Genomic DNA, 13,264 nt, shown 5'->3' on the forward strand with positions numbered 1-13,264 from the left:
GACTGTGCTGCCCAGAGCCCCATCCAACCTGGCCTTGAACATCTCCATGGACGGGGCATCCACAACCTCTCTGGGCAGCCTATTTCAGCACCTCACCACTCTCACTCACCACTCTCATAATAAGGAACTGATATCCAACCTACATCTTTCTCCCTTCAACTTAAAAACATTTCCCTTGTTCTGCTATTATCTACCCTTGTAAAGAGTTGACTCCCCTGGAATTGTGGAGTCTTGGAGGAGCTTTCTGCAGAGCTGCACAAAGTTCTTCCTTTCCAACAAATGTTCAGTCAGTAGTCGGCTTTCTTCTCTCCGTCCAGGAGCCCAAAAGCAGACAGCTAGTTGTCCTCACTTCTTTTTGCATAGGGCTGTAACGTTTCCATATGTACAAATTAGCGACATGGGTGGATTCCAGTCTTATGGAATGAAGCTGCATTGGTGTGCCACCTGTCAGTTACAACATAACCTTTTCTCACAGGCACTGTCTAAGGCGCATGAGCTGGATGGTGGTTCTTGCAATTCAGCCAGATTTTGTTCCTTATGTGTTGGCAACATGCAACAGAGAAAGCCCTTTTCCCAAAATGCTGATTTTGCAAAGAACACAGGTCCAGCACTTACTGAAGAGGATGTTTTCTGCTAACTGCATGGCAGTCTTTGCTTGTTTTTATGACAAATTATTAATGTAATGTAGGCAAATACATAATTTCTGCAGCTCCTCAGTATTTGCCGTTCTCCCTGGTCTTGTCCTTGTAAATTCGATTTCACAGGCACAGTCTGTAATGCAGCAGGTGCCAAGTGTAGCCTTCTTGTTTCATAGGATCCAACTGACTGTCTACGGAGGATTCATTTAAAGAGTAGCACAGACAGAAATGGAAAAAAAAAAAGCAAAGAACAAAAAAACCAAAAAAAAACAAAAAACCCCACACACAAAACCCCGTTCTTTATACAGAAAAAGAATGTTTCTCAAGTGGTATGCCTTTGTTTCTCATTTCAGGTTGTTGAGAGCCAGGTACCACCATAGAATCACAGAATCATTACTGTTGGAAAAGACCTCTGGGGTCACCACATCCAATCACCAGCTCATCCCCACCATGCCCGTCCCTCAGTGCCAAATCGACACAGTTATTGAACACTCCAGGGATGGTGACTTCTCCACTTCCCTGGGCAGCCTGTGCCACTGCATTGCCACTCTTTTGGAGAAAAAAATTTTTCCTCACGTCCAACCCAAACCCCCCCTGGTGCAACTTGACGCCACTCTTATTTTTTAGAGTAAGCACAGACTGTTCGTTCTATCCTGAATAATCCTGTGGTGTTTTCCCCGAGGAAAGCCTTTGTGTAGACACACATCCATGATATATCTGCATGACTGAAACTACCCCCATAGAAAGATGACTTGAGTTGATGCTGCAGTAGTGATCAGGAAGGGATGGATGGTGGGTGAAACTGAACTACATTTTGGGATGGCTGTGCAGCTGGAATTCACATCTGCAGAGCTCAGATGCAGAGACTCTTAGATTAAGCAGAAGGAGAGGTGAAAACAGATGGGGTTCCAGCGCAGTTAAACAGAGGGGAAGTGCAGGTCTAAGGAGAGAATTAGCTTTTTCGTATCAGTACCCTGTGCTCTGCACCTTAGCAATGGGTTGAGTAGGATTAGGACTGTGTTGGGTTTGTCAGCAAAACTTTGAGCTGTCTGACTGCCCAAATTATCATAGAATATCATGGAATCATTAAGGTTGGAAAAGACTCCAAGATCTTCAAACCCAACCATCAGCCTATCTCATCATGTCCACCAACCACATCCCTCAGTGACAAATCCACAGGAGTTCTTGAGCTCCTCCAGGGATGGTGACTCCACCACCCCTCCCTGGGCAGCCTGTGCCACTGCATCACTGCTCTTTCTGAGAATTTTTTCCTCATATCCAACCTGAACCTCCCCTAGCATGACTTGAGGCTGTCATCTAGAGTCAGACCACTTGTCTTCAGTGAGGTGTGGGCACTGTAAAGAAGCTGCATGCTGAGTGAGGAACCCCCAAGAGGCAGCCAGTTGGAAACCTGCAAATGCACGAGGTTGTTGTGGTCTCTCCTCTTTGCAATGCTGGTGATGGGCTCAGGTCCTTATAGAGGTATGTCCAAGTGCCTCACCCTGAACAAATGCTTGTGGTGGTTTTGAAGTGGTCAAGCAGAGAACACCCTTTGGAAATGAGTACAGCAGCAGATGGAAGCTGCTGTGTCACAGCTCAGGGCCCTGTATTCAGTAGGATAATGGCCTGCATTTCACTTCAGAGACTGATGCAGGGAATGCAAAAGGCGTTCTACCCTGACAGCCAGGATATGTGCCAGCTTTGTGAGTGGGTGGACGTGCTAATAGAAGTTGCTGTCTGAATTCACCCTATTCTTAACAACAGATAGAGGAAAGGCAGTGGGACACCCCAAAACCCAGGTTTCCATGGTGTTGGAGATGTCAGAACAGCTCACTCGATGTATGCAAGATGCATCTTGAATAAAGAATTTCTGATTAGACATAGGTGGAAATTCTTTACTCAGAGGGTGGTGAGGCCCTGGCACAGCTGCCCAGAGATGATGTGGTGCCCTATCCCTGGAAGCGCTCAAGGCCGGGTTGGAAGGGGCTCTGGGCAGCAGAGCTGGTGGGAGGCAGCAGAGGACTGGAACTGACTGGGCTTTAAGGTTCCTTTCCAAACGAAGCCATTCTATAATTCTACAATTCTATGCTCTGCCATTTTTGAGGAGTGAAGACTGCAGGGAGTGGCAGGCTGCACTGATGGCTGGAGGCTATGGATGTGATTTCGAAAAGTTGCTGAGCTGGTGAAGGGGCTTGGCCTCCATCTCTGCTTCTCCTGTTATTTCTTTCTCTCCCTCTCTCTCTTTCTCTCTTTTTTTTTTTTAAATATAAAACTGGCATTATAGTCAACATTCCTAAGTGCAGCCGAGAGCACTGAGCCTTTGCTCTCTATTCTTTAGAGAACCTAACTGTAATGTTAGGAGAAGTGATGCGGTACAGGTGTTCCTCTGCCAGCCTTTTTCCAGAGCATGCGAGGTTCAAGTAGCAGTTGTTGGTGAAGATGGGCTACAAGTAAGTGAAGAAGCATTAATTGCTTCTTGGGTGCCTGTTTATGTGTAAGACTTGACTATTTTAGCCTAAGTGGGAGGAGAATGGTTTTATGACCTTATAATTAGCATGTATGTGAGATTAACAGCAAGACTTACTAAAGCATTTCTGATAACAGTTTCCTTTTTTACATTGCTTAATTAAAAAAGAACACTTCAGCGTGTTTTGTAACACATCTTTAAATAAGCAAACAGACAAACCCAAATTACAAGGGATGGTCTAGAGGTCTCTGCTACTGAGATTCATGGCATCTGAAATGTATCTGGAAAATTAAAGAAAGCTGATGGTCTGGGAAAGAATAAGTTGGGCAGAAGGCAGAGCAGTGATACTTAGGAACATCTCAGGGTGATTATTAGATTAGCTTGGGAGGCACCAGGGTAAGTAAGAGACCCAAACTGGTTGTGGTAGGCTGACATGCTACAATATATCCTTGCTGTCAGCTTTTCTAATGGCAGTGAAGCACAACTGCTTTCATATATGTGGGCTGTGAGTTCATGATGTGTTCACCCCCTGCATCTCCCATACACATTTTCTCTTTCTTTTTTCTCTACCAGTGGCCTCTTCATTTCTGCCTCCTTCAATGATGTGCTTATAGACTTTTTTTCTCCAAAGACTGGGATTTTCAGGAAGCCTAAAGGGAATTACATGCCCAGCTGCCAGTGCATTTCAATGTGCCTCCAAATTTCACCCTCACATTTTTAGAGCATTCGAGCTGCTTGTCTCCTCACGTTGCTACTATTAGATCGTCAGTTTTCTTTTCAGCACTCTCTGACTTCGGTCACAGATGGCTGCAGCAGTCTGCAGCTATGTCTGGTCGACAGAACAGATGACACCGGCGTTATGCTTGTATGTAATATTCCTAACAGGCGGAGAACTCAGATGGGGTCTGGTGAAACTGCTGAAGGACCTCCTGTTGGTCCTGAGATACAGTTGGGAAGCAAGGAGCTGAATGTTGGATTTTGCTTCTGTCAGTGTCTGAACGTTTCTATGTCTGACAAGTTGGAAACAGTCTTCTGACTTCTTGTTTGGGTTTGCCTCTGGTCGCCCTAGGAACCTGGCTTACTCACTTTTCTGAGAATGTTCTTCTTGCTTGGGTCATATCAAAAGAATCATACTGAGAAGACGGCTACCAACTGTTTCTTGGGACCACAGATCTACATTATGCTTTACAGTATGAAGCACGTCTCACTCTACAGTTTACATACTTTACCCAGAAACAAGACTTTATTATTGCCTTCTTGTTTTGGTGGAATGAACCCCCAGCACACCAACACCCAGCATATGCCAGTGTAAACTGGCATAAATCACTGCCATTCTGCCGGGTTTGAAAAGAATGATGTCTGAGCCAGGGTCATGTGCAGTCTGGTTCCTTTATTTTCCATGGGGATCCCTCCTGCTGAGGGAAATGAGCTCGTAATGGGAGATGCATGAGTACCTGCAGCTTGTGAGTACTCCTCCTTGGTCGTGTTTACCCTTTGCTTTCTTCCATCACTTTTACATGGCTTGAGACTGTCCAGATGTTTCTGGGCTCAGAGCTGCTGGAATTTTGATTGCAGCTGACATGTCGGTGTGCTGCAGCATCTGAAATGTGGTGAGAAGCACTTCTGTGACCTCTGAGGCTGGAGGCCTTATTGTGCTGACCTGTCAGAGGGAAATGTGGGAAGTGTTGTGCTCTTGAGAATAAAGAGTCCTGGCATCCTTAGTGTCTTCCTGGGAATTATGGCCTTTGTGAGAGATGTGCTTATTAGACTTTCTGGTCTTACTGCAAACAGGAAGATGAAAGAACGTGCATTTTTTGATTGCCCATTGCATGGCTTTGTGGTACAGATTGGAAACTCATCTCTCATGGATACTTTGTGGAGTTGTGCTGCTGTCAAGGGGAGCAGAGAAACATGGGTGTTTCTGCTGTCAGTACTTGTCTAAAAAGCAGTTCTGACCAACTAGGCGCTATTTCTTTTATCTGCAATGAGGTAGAGGATTGCCCAATGTAGAAGTTATGCACAGCCATGGCTCAAGACTTTTGATCGCACAAATCTGTGTGGTCGTAGAGAAGTGCCCAGTACAGGGTCTGTTGTGACAGGACAAGGGGAAATGATTTCAAACTGAAAGAAGGGAGGTTAGAGTGGACATAAGGGAGAAGTTTTTTACAGTAAGGCTAGTGAGGCACTGGCACAGGTTGCCCAGATAGGTGGTGGATGTCCCATCTGTAGAGACACTCAAGGTCAGGCTGGATGGGGCTCTGAGCAATCTGATCTAGTATAGGCATCCCTGTTCATTGCAGGAGAGTTGGACTAGATGACCCCTTATGGTCTCTTCCAATTTAAATGATTCTATGATTCTATGAGTGCCTTTGACCAGTACAGCGGACATACCATTTATTGAATCCACCAAGCAGAGGAGTCCGCTGATTTTTGTATACACCACTTTCCACTTCCTTCCTCAGGAGACATTTTTGGAAATATTGCACAAGGTGTTTATCACCATACATTTTGGAGAGAAAAATAAAGGCATTGGGGTTTGCTTTGAGCAGTGTGTGGCTGTTCTTCCTGGAGGCCGCAGGACTCCCAGATACTGTCCACAAAGTCTCCTTTGACATTTAAAGCTGTAAATGGCTTGGGGTCTGGCTGCCATGGAGACATGATCTCAGCCATCTGACGCACAGTATTTGAGCTCAGACAGGGACTTGAATCAATGGCTCCAGAAAGGAGGCAGCGGGGCATTATCAATGAAATGTTTTCAGCTGTAATGCCTCCTTGTTGGCCTACAGACCGTGCTTTCTTTGCAGCTACCTGGAAGGACTGTAGTCCTTGTATGCTTTGTCTGGATAGAGTGTCACAGCACTTCTATTTTTGCAACAGCTTGAACTGTGACTGAAGTTTCAGTAGGATGCATTATTTATACCTGTGGACACCAATACATATCAGAGGGAGGGAGGTGTGAATGTTTTCAGAAGCTGCAGATGGGGATTTTCAAACTAATAAGAGCACAGAGTACTCAGCTGCCACCAAGAAGCAGCAAGATGTGGGCACCAAAGTTCATTCCTTCTTTTGGGAGGGAGTCTCAGTTGCAATCCGTAAATAACCTTTGAATCACGTTCTTCTCTGTCTGCATAGCTGGAAGATGCTTCATGTTGTACAGGATAATAAGTGAAACACTGTTAACCCATCACACAGCATGCTGTGCGCATAGGATGGGTGTACTGCAGGAACAGCCAACAAGCAGCATTGCTGTCTTGCTGAAGTCTCCAGATTTTAGGACCGCCTCTTGTCTAAAATTTTAAAGTTTTAATGTAGACAAGCCTTTTATCTTTCAAATTTTTGACCATGCTTGGAGAAAAAGAAGCATTCTAACAAGTGAAGCACATTATGCTTCCAAGCATCTTCCAAAGCTATGCTTTAGCAACATCAGCTTCTTTTCTGAGACAGATGAGATGGAAATCATGATTATTTCTTTTTTTTTTTACTACTGTGTGCTCAGATGACTTAGCTGTCTAGAATTTTGCAGTCCACTCATATCTTAGTGGTTCTAATGAGAGGTGTATGAGTAACATTTGGGGAAGCTGTTTGTGGTAGTTCTTCATAATGGTAGTCAGAACAGAGATCTTAAAACAAAGGACTCAGTGTTTTACCAAGAGAAACCACAGTAACAGGTTTGAGTGTAAATGAGAGTTGTATTGCCTTCCATCAGAGATGACTTGAAAATAAAGTACTTTGATGGTAATACTGCAGATGTCTGCAGGAAACCCGGCACAGCCTTGAACACTGTAGTTAGATAGCTGTGCAAAAAAGTACATGAAGGGAAGAGCTAATGTGCAATACTTCTATTTAAGATAGAGGGAGGAAATAGAAATTGTGATAGCATGCTATTTCAAGTAATAATAGAAAGTACTTGATGTTTACATGGTGAATGGATCAATACTAATTCTGTAGTCAGGGCACATACAGTAGTTTGGATTATACAAGTGATAGATGCACTTGGTATAGCTGAAATTTCCACCCTGCAACATTTATTTCTCAGTGCGTGTTCGATGGAATTTTCCACCCAACTATCTGAAAGGATTTGCATAAGAATGGTGATGGAGCAGTATTCTTTAATGATGTGCTTTTCTTTGTTAAACTTCAAAAATGTCTACGATGCATGATGAGGTTCGGATGAATTGCCAAGCTAATGCTTTTATATTTTCTTTAAAGAGCTTATCTTCACTGTGTTGTGGGAGTTACTTTATATTGTTGTCATAAAGGCAGTAGCAGTAAAGCCGACTTTGTAGCAACCCTGGTAGGTGCCCCCTCCTCCTTTACCTCATGTCTTTGGTACTGCTGAAGGAGACAGATTGCAACACCCATTACCAAGCACCTGTTTGTCCTACTGTTAGCTCATCTGTACTGTTTCTGTGGTGCTACACATGGCATTACTCATGGCTGCACTGTGTCATTTTGCGTTTAAAGCAATGACCCTCTTCACATTTAATCTGGATCAGCCCAAGTTGCTGTACTGTTTGTGGAAACTGGGTCAAAGCCAGGCTCTTCCTAAGATGACGTCTTGATTTAAGAGAAACTCAGGATTAAACCAAACGTCCACATCTTCTGCTAGTGAAGATTTTTACAGCAGGATAGAGAAGACTCATTTTTCTTCCTTAGCCCCTTCCAATAAAAGTCTAATTAAAAAAACAAACAAACAGAAACTATGAGGGCAAATCTGCTTGAAATGTGGTAAATTTTGGGAAAGCAACTTACACGAAGCAGTGTTTCTTTTCTTGGCCATGGGTCCAGTGAATCACCTTCTAAACTGCACCGTAGTGATGCTATTCACAAGCCTCAAACAGCTGGGAAAATAAAGAAGAGAAATGACTGTGAGGTTTGTCATCAAATCATTGCATGGAAGATTGAATTATTCCACTTTCATGACAGGTAATAGAGTGGGGCTAACTCAGCTCAGAGTGAAGACTTCTCCTGCAGTGTCAGTGTAATTGAGGAACTGTTTGGCTCAGTATTTTGTTGGATGTAGTTTATTATTATTATTACTATTATTGTTATTGTTATTATTACCTTTACTTATAATAGGAAGTAATTGTAAAGAAATTTTAACTGATTAATTTTTTCCCTAATCATCTGATGCTCTACTCTGATATAGGACCTCAACAATATATTTCAAATTGCATTTGATTTATGTTTCTGAGAAGATAATAGTAGCTGCATCCTATCATTCCAGCAATATATATGGGTTTCCCTGAAAGTAATGCCTCCTATTTTATGATGTTGGCCTGCAACATCAGATGTTGGTGGTTTACAATAGAGGAATACTGAATTCCTCCATGTTGAGAAAATGGCACCCACTGACATTCATCCATGCTTGGTGTATGTGTATGGAGACCAAACAGTGGGTGTGAGCACAGTGAGGCAATGGGTGGTGCATTTCAGCAGTGAAGACAGTGACAGTGGGTCACCTATCTGGTGCAGATTGTTGAGGGTGGCATGCAGGTTCCTGTTTGCTGCTAGCAAAATAGCTAGCAAATGGAGGTGACTATGTTGAGAAACAGTGTTTTGTAGATGAGAATTTACTCTACCAATGTTTTCAATGTTTTCTTTCTATCTGTTGTGGTTTCCATGGAAATAAACAGGAGGCATTACTTTCAGAGTGATCTATGCATGAGAGTCCAGCACATCTCATGGGTCTGTGTCGGTATTCGGTCATGACTTAGAAGTAAGGACTGATACACCTTTATGTACTCTGCTTACTTAATTTCAGCCTATCTTTTGAAGTTCTCCAGATCCTTGGAATATCTTTGTATCAAGATGAGAACGCAGGTATCTAAACTGAAAAAAAGGAGGATTAGAGTAGTTTAATCTACAGCAGCATTTGTTTGCTTCAGAGTTGTTGAGTGGAGTGTACTGTTAGATGCCCTAAGCCCTCTCTGCCCCATACTGAACCATCCCAGCCCCACAGACCCTCCTCACAGGAGGAGTGCTCCAGCCCCCCATCCCATGGGCCTTCACTGAGTGTCTCTGGCTTATGGCACCCCAGATGTGATGCAGGGCCTGGATGAGGCCCTGATGGGTGTTGAACAGAAGGGCCTCTAGCTGCTAGGGCAGGCTGCCCGCTGCTTCTACTCCAGTTGCATGGTGTTCTTGTTGGCCACTTCCTTTATTTATGTACAAATATTTGTCTAAACTGTGTTTTTAAAAAAGTGTGTTTGTGCTGACATATAAGCCAGCATGTTTAAACCATACTGTCTATAAATTCATGCTTGCATTTGTTGAGTTTGTGAGGTGTGACCGACTCCCCACATCTCTTAAATCAGAACTGCTCTGACTCATCCATAGTCCATAGCATAACACAGCTTTCATCGTTCTGGAAATGTTTCTTGGTGGGAACATTTAGACTTAGAATCATAGAAACATTATGGCTGGAAAAGAGTTAAGATCATCAAGTCCAATCACCAGCACATCTTCAGCACGCCCACTAACCATGTACTTCAGTGCCACATCTACATTGTTCTTGAAAAACTCCAGGGATGGCATCAATCCCCATGGATTTGAGCTTGGGTTCTGCTTGTTAACAGGAATGAAGATGACCAAGGGGGCCTGATGGCCACTTCGGAGGAAGGGATGCTGCAGCAGTACTGATGCTAAAGCTGAATGTACGTGGAAAGAGCCAAGGACAGCTTTAAGACACACTTTTGCATGCGTATCTGCTATTTTATTTGAATTTCAGTTTTTTTTTTTTTTTTTAACAGAAAGTATGCCAGACTTGTTCCTGCAGAGCTCCCTTGTCCATGACAAAACTGCCTGTATGGCTGGGTTCATTTGTTACTTGCACATGGCACGCGTGCTCTTCCCACTGCATTGCTCCATGGTGTTGGGCAAGTTGTGCAGCACTGGGGTGACTGTGTTGTGGAGCAGGACTTTATGGGGATCTGTGTCTCATCAGATGTTGCAGAAATCAGCTGGCCCAAATTCTTCCTGCTAAAATGACAGCATGCTTAAAAATCTATGTCCAAAAAGCATCTAGTAGGAGGGTAGAAGATGAAGGTGTGTGTGCATTTCTTGCTAAGCTTTACACTCTAGTCTTAGTTGCTATTCTGCTACAGCTCTGTCTGACACCTCAACATGCCAGCTGCACTCATTTTACACAACTGAATCCCCAATTATTGCGGTTGATGTTATTTTGCCATTTACACCTGTTCTCTGGCAATGAACTTCTTAAAGAATATGTCTGGTGACTGCAGAGGCTGGTGAGCCCCAGCCACCAGAATTTTTTTATGCCAGTGTTAGAGCAGGTGAGCAAATGCCTGTTCTATGTAATGTGAAAGGGTAGCAGGTCCCAGGTTGAAATGTGATTGCTCCAGATTTAATTGGCATAACAAGAAGCAGGGTTTTGACTTTGCAAGTTAATGTAGCACTGGCTATGGCAACCAGTTTGGTGCTTCTTTTCGTTCTGGACTGTATGTCCACTCTACACATAACTTTAACTTGGTTTCTTTTTTTGTGTTTAATTAACCAGTGTGGTGAGACTGAGAAATAACTGCTGCCTTTGTATTGAGAGAAGATATGGTATTTGTAAAGCTATTACAGTGAAGATAAAGCTTTATAACAGTGCAGGAAATAAAGCCCACAAAATTATTTGAGAAGCCACACTATCCAGAATAAATGTTACAGGAAGCATTAACCTTCCATAAAAATTCCTTTGCCAGTGAGGAATTTAATACACAGTCTTTGTGAGAGAAGATAATATACCTCAGTCGTGTTCTGAAATGCTTTATTTAAGAATTAAACATGAGGAAAACCTTGGTTGTCTGCGGTTTAGGATATTTGCTTTTCAATATTTAATTTTTTTTTTTTCCTCATTGATGCTTAGTGGCACGTAAATATGTAAAAAAAGGATGATATGTCCTGTATTTTATACACATACATGATGATTTTTTTTTCTTTCTCCTTGTATAGTAATATCCCATGCACTTTTTTTCTATAATAGATACTTCGGTGGGTATATGATCACAGCTGAATTGCAAAAACTTGTTTCAAACTACATTAAAAGACACTGAAGTGTTTATCATGGCAATTTGGAACCAGAATTCTTTCTGAGCTGAAAAAAAAAACCAAAACCCACACCCTAATGAAAACAAAAACAAGAGCACAAAATGACACCACCAACAATAGAACAACAACGAAAAAACCTCCAATTATGTTTCTCCTGTTAAGAGGCTTTAGCTGGACAGTACTGGAGACAAAAGCTGCTTGCTGAATATGCAGAGATATGGCCAGTTCCTTCTCCTCATCCCATCCTGCCTCTTTCCAGCAGCCAGTTCAGCTCTAGCTCAGTGCTGGAACCTCTTCTCTAGCAAGGCAAAAGCAATGAGATGGAGGCCTCCAGCCTGCTTTGCCAAATATGTGGTACAGCTATGCACCCCCGCACTGGGCTGCAACCACGACTGAAGGTGTGAGATTTTCCTGTCTCAAGTCCAGCTGCCAGAGTGGTACAGTTTTAAACTCCACTTACTTGTGGAGTTTGTGTCTGGTCGAAAGATACTCGGCATAAGTTTTATTCCTTCCTTTTGGATGGGTGGACCAAATCAGTGGCTTCTCTTGCTGTATTTGGTTTGGCCTAAAGCTGCAGTAGTGTCTTGTGAAGCCTTCCTAAGAGACAAATGTGTTTTGGATTAAGGCAGTTAGAAGAAAGAATTTTGTTGCAAATATTTTTCGTTTTCTCTTTTTTTTTTTGTATGTACAGAAAGACTTGCTTCGCCAAGTGCCCCTTTTGCAGTCTCTTGGATGTCATTTAGTCTGCTCTCCTGCATAGGAATGATCAGAGTGTGTTGCCTCTTGCTTCCTGACTCAGGTTTGATTCATAAATGGCTGTTAGAGTGTGTAGCTTCCCATAATGACTCCAAGTAGTGGGATATCCCGCGTGGGAGATTCCTGTCTACTGCTCCCATAAAACATTTCTACTGTGCACCAGTTCTACACTACTGATTTGTCCAAAAGATATAATACACCTTTGCATGTTGCCTGACCCACATTTCAGCAGAGACTGTATCCTCAGCCACATCTTCTGGAGCTCTTTGCCACCTTTCATAGCAAGTCAATTCTTTAGTTAGTAAATATTAAGATCTCTCTGTCCTTGGTGTGTACTTAGAACAAACTGCAGATAAAATGCTTACAAATAATGATCTTTCCTAAGTACTGCATGAAGCTTTCCAAAAATAGCTGTCTATAAGTAAAAATAATCCTGAGGTTATGTATTAATAGAAGATGCTTCAGGTCTTCTCCTTACTTCTGGTACAATAGAAGAACAAAAACAAGAGGTCTGAAATACTGCAGAGACTACTGATGTGAAGAGATCTTGGTCTAAAAATACTTGATGTCTTTTAAAGGGACCTGCTTTTTGAAAGTGCCTGTCTTCCAAAAATTGAGTGATTTTGTGATAGTTTGACACAAGTTCACGTAGTCTTTTTCATTGTCCTGGCCGGTTTTGTACTTCTATTATCTCACAAACTCTGCACCATAACATGACCCACCTAGCTGTTTATTTTTTCAGTTTTATTTTAATGTTTTTAAAGTGAAAGAAGTTAGCACTAGGTGAGTTATTAATGTGAAGGACTGAATGCATAAGGCCATTTCAAAGCATCCCCTTCCCTTGAGATTTCGGTGGAAAAAATAATCGCTGTTTCATGTACTTATCATTTGGTACGGACTGCTTGTCTTGCTTGAAGGCCTAGAGGCTCTGAATGAAATTTTACTCTCTTGCACTACGTGCAGTACAAAAACTGTTGGATATCCTTTGTGCATTAGAGCTTGCATTCAACAACAATAAAGATGAAGGGCAGGAAATTAGGAGTGGTTTGCCTTGCTCAGTTTTTTTTTTTTTCATGCCATCCTTTATCTTCCAGAAGTATCATGAGTGATGTAATTAGTACTCATTGTGTGCAGTTATCTAGCTTTATTTTCGAATGTGGTTCCATACTGATCCTTGCACTATGTGTCCCAGCAGTGGGCACGTCAGAGGAGGGTTTTGGGCACAGGAATGCTGAGGGCTGAAGCAGGATTTTGCCTATCTACATACTTGCTCTACAAGTGTTTCTGCTTGCAGGTGGGGAGCATCCCTGGGTAGTGGATGGATCACCTGAGAATAAAAGATCTGGAG

Source organism: Meleagris gallopavo, chromosome Z, assembly GCF_000146605.3.
Source record: "Meleagris gallopavo isolate NT-WF06-2002-E0010 breed Aviagen turkey brand Nicholas breeding stock chromosome Z, Turkey_5.1, whole genome shotgun sequence".
In the NCBI taxonomy this organism is placed as follows: domain Eukaryota; kingdom Metazoa; phylum Chordata; class Aves; order Galliformes; family Phasianidae; genus Meleagris; species Meleagris gallopavo.